We start from the raw sequence: 4,456 nt of genomic DNA on the forward strand, positions 1-4,456 counted from the left end.
CTACTGAACCGTGAATGGGGGAGAGGGGTTCGCAAAAATAGAGAAAAAAGAAGAAGAGAAAAGAATTTCTTTTTTTTTTTTTTGTTTTTGCATGAATCCCAAGGTCCCCCAACACCTTTATAACCCTAAATCGCTTTTGTTTTTCCTAAATTAACCACCAACTTTCCCTTTTTTTTAAAGACAAAACTTTGGGGCATCACAATCCTTGTGGTAGTGTACAACAAGTTCGTGAGGAGATTTTCATCAGTGGATTGGATAAAAAAAGAGTTCTACAAAGGTTGTAATTTAAACCCTAATTTCTGGAAAACTATGAACATGCATGCTTATTTGCTAAAATTGATGTTGTTAGAGTGCTTATGATCCTAATTTCTTTCGCATGTTGAATGTCAACACCATTAACCACAATATATATTTGTTTGGCTTTCTCTCAGAACTTTTGGTATCCAAAAAGCATTTTGAGTAATTTTGTTTGGTTGTAAAGTTGTTGAAGAGTTTTATAAAATTTTGGTGATCATAGGAATTGTGTAGTTTTGGAACATATTGTGTAGCATTGTTTGATTGTCAAGCTGTTGGAGATGATTTTTGAAATTTTGGTAGAACTTATACATTTTGTTTAGGTATGAAACATGGTGCATAACTCTATATTAAATCCAGTTGTGAATTAATCATCAAAATTGAAATGATATGATAGATTGTATTCTCTGGAAGGTCTTTGTTTTGATGAATATTTTTGTGGAGAAATTAACTGAAACAGAGAATAAGAATTATTAGTATTATAAAAATAATTTATGTAGGATTTGGGTTTCATATTTTGCTAATAGTTTGTTGCAGGCCATATCAGATATGATGTTAGTGTTAAACTGACATCGTAGTATACAACAATAACAAATATGAAACGACATCTAAACACAACATAATCAATTTCAGTTCACAACTGCCATCCATGACCCATATTATGTCGATTAGAAACTGACATCGTACCGAACCGTCATTGTAGTATGTATGATGGAAGTTCCTAACCACCATCATACAAAATTGTTGGGAATGTCCGAAAACTCGTAGTTCGTAAATCATGGAAACATATTCTATTTTAAATAAAAGTATTGTTGAAGTCTTTATTCAATAAAAGCCTTATTGAAATTGTATTATGTAATAAAAATGCAATAAACAAATCCATGACTATAGTATGAATACTGTAACTTTATGTAGAGACATAAAAGAGGAGCAAGTTATGGTTTATAGCCAAAAGGGTCTATAAATATATGGATGAGATGGAGACACTATGGATGCGGCCTACTTTGTATAATGATACAAACGACGTGATCCTGAAATCGTTCATTTGAAGATATGTGAGTAGAGACATCTTATGCAAAAGCGTTTTGCATAAGACTGGATTACAAAATAGTCACTTTTTCTTTTTAACGACCATTTACTGTTAAAACTGACTATTTCAATTCAATGACATAAGGTAACTCAATCTTAATCCTGAGCTAACTATGAACTCCTATTTATTCGAGATTATCCTTTGATCTGCATAGGTGAGAGTAGTTCAGCAGCACTACTAAAAAAACCTCCCATTTTGGGGTTAAGACCGGGTAGATAGCAAGATGAAACTCACTACTACCCCTTTTAGGGTTAGCAGATAGGTTGTTCCCTTAAGTATTGATTCCTGGTCTTGAACAAAGGGGTCCCGCCCTCTCATGGCCGAGAGAGACATGGTTTATTAGAGGAATCATGGGAACTTAAGAGCAAGATGTATTTATAGGGGTAAAAACAGTAAATTTTGATTCAACTGTAAATACGAATGACCTGTGAAAGATCGACTTATTGATTATGATTAAATTTGTTTCTTAATTTAAAAACCTTTCAAATTTATATTTATATTCAAGGTGGACTGAATTTTCAAGTCTCATTAATATATTATTTTTCCTAAATATATATATTTTTTATATATATATAAATCCTATTTCTACTAAATCCAAACTAAATCAGTTCATCTTTACCAACGAAATCGACCCTAAAAATTATTAATTTGAAGGAAAAAATGTATAGACAAACTAGTTAAATGACCTAAAAATAAATGTGTATAGAAACCATTAAAATAAAATCATGACAATTTGTACCTTTGGTATAAAACATAACCTAGGAATTGAAAAATGGAAAATCCAACCATCAGCAGAGGAGAAAAATAATAAAAATCCCCAAATTAACCTGTCCAAATCAAAAATAAAGAAACAGAGCTCAATCAGAATGATGAACAATGAACCTATAAACCATAACATGGTTCCATAACTATCCCCTGGCTTCACAATCTGTGAAGGAAATCAGGATGGATTCACAGAATCCGGAAAAACCCTGAGTTAACCAAGCAAAGCCCTGCATATTCCTTTATACAACAACCCCTGTTCCTTCCCTTTCGCATCCTTCAACTGATCCGCCGTATAAAATTGAAACTCCCGGCTGATTACTCCATAGCTCCATTTCCTCCCCGACGTCTTCCTGTAACTCCCCATTTTTCTTCAAATGCTCACTCCTGGTGTCGTCCACACACGTAATTTAATGTTCGTATCCACCGAACAGCTCTGATCTGCGACCCGATCTCTTGTGGGGTTGAGAAATCGAAGGGTTCCGACACTAGCACGATTTCCGTGGGAAATAGCTCGGTGTCGACGAAGAAGTTATGCTTGCGGCGAAGAGTTTGATTTTGTGAGATAGAAATGTCGTGCTTGAATGGTCGTCTAGATTCCAGTAAGAGTGTTGGGCAAGTTGCTGGGGTTGGTTTGTTTATGGATTTTCTTCCTTTTTCTCCTAATTGTTTGTTTCTATGAACAATGTAAGTTTACTGAAACTGGAATATCGCCGGAACCCTGTTTACACAAAAACCAGACAAAACCCTCCAATTTTTCATTGTAATCCCTTAATTAGGTTTAAGATTTACGGTTTAGAGTCCGACCTTGTTCGCCAATTGAATACTATCGTGGGGGAATGGCGAATAAGGGGTCGGACTCTACCTTGTCCCTTCCACATAGTTCTCCACCTTCCATATCACATTCCAAACCCTTTCTTCCAACCCTTCACAGTCAAATAAAAAATGCTTAAAAAAGATCTCAAATATAAAATACAATTTTCTAGCATTTTGAATTGCTTTTAATGTTCATGAATTTGAGCTTAACTACCTATTAAGTTGTAACAATTTGAGTCATTGGAGTTCTCAAATCCCAGTCCCAGAGAGAGAAGCAACATGTCATTACAGGGCAGTTAATAGATGACGGCGAATAGTGACAGTAAGGAGTTTAACCCAGAAAATAGATACGATGAATAGGTGATAAATACAAGTAACTAGTGAATAGATGTCGGTCGAAAGGTTTCAAGTAAGTACTTAACTATGTTTAATGGGCCATATAAATCAAATGTAGTGTCATACGCTAATGAAAAAGATGAATTCACAATTAGAAAGGAAAACGTTGGGGGAGAGAAAGGGAAGAAAAAGTGTTTAGATCGATGAAATATACCATGGAGCAAGTTCCTTCAAATCATTAGGAGTGAGTTATAAAAAACACCATCGATACCAAATTGAGCCTCCTCCAATGTATTTGCTACACGTCCAACATGTTCCAAAGTAGGTAGATCATTCTGTCAAAACAAATGCATAAACAAATCAGACCTTTTATTTATTTTTCTCTTTTATACGAATCACAACTAAAAATGCAATTATCTCACTTGAAAGCATCAATTGAAGGAGAAAGAACAGATATCAATCCAATCTCTAAAAACAAATAACACGAAAAAAAATTTAGAACTATAATCATAATGGTTGAATGCAAAATATAAATGGATAAGGTTTAAGCAAAACAAAAACAGAACAAACCATTTTTATACAAAGGGAGAAATAACAGTGAAAATGGTAGCACAATAAATTCGGTAATTTAATTAGAAAAAATCTCTCCTTCTCAATTCATAAACTCCCACTCATTCCCATTAGCAAATCCAATGGCTGCAAACCACTAAAGAAGAAAGATCAATGGAAGAACTTTGGCCATTTTTGAAGATAGAACATGGTGTCTTGATGGGTTAAACTTAAAGCTCAAAAGGATATTAAGTAAGCTGATAGAGAAGAATGCATCTAATTTTGAAAATTAAACTCAATTGAAATTGGGGAGAATGTGCATAGATTTTTATTAATATCCCTAAGTTTAGGGTTGGACTTTATCTTAAGTTACTTATATACATAAATGTTGTTATAAGAACTTGAGATATGATTTTTTTTTTCATTTTTTCTATTTCCCTTTCTTTGCTTCCAATGTTCCAGAAATATGAATATCTAATATTATGAACATGGTATCTAAGATAGGATTTAAATTTTAGGAACTTTTAAAGCCCTCTGGAAAAATCAAAATCAAGATCTTGAAAATGATAATGAAGTAAAATCTGCACAATATAACTCAAAATGATCGAA

The 4,456-nt window shown here is 33.5% G+C and overlaps 2 pseudogenes; both read right to left on the bottom strand.

The window, feature by feature from the left end:
• Positions 1-2,241: 2,241 nt before the first annotated feature.
• On the bottom strand, positions 2,242-3,243 carry LOC120071945 (annotated as a pseudogene).
• A 1,111-nt stretch (positions 3,244-4,354) lies between these two features.
• The window catches only part of LOC120071946, a 1,740-nt pseudogene continuing 1,638 nt past the window's right edge, over positions 4,355-4,456 (bottom strand).

Source organism: Benincasa hispida, chromosome 2 (assembly GCF_009727055.1).
Source record: "Benincasa hispida cultivar B227 chromosome 2, ASM972705v1, whole genome shotgun sequence".
NCBI lineage: Eukaryota > Viridiplantae > Streptophyta > Magnoliopsida > Cucurbitales > Cucurbitaceae > Benincasa > Benincasa hispida.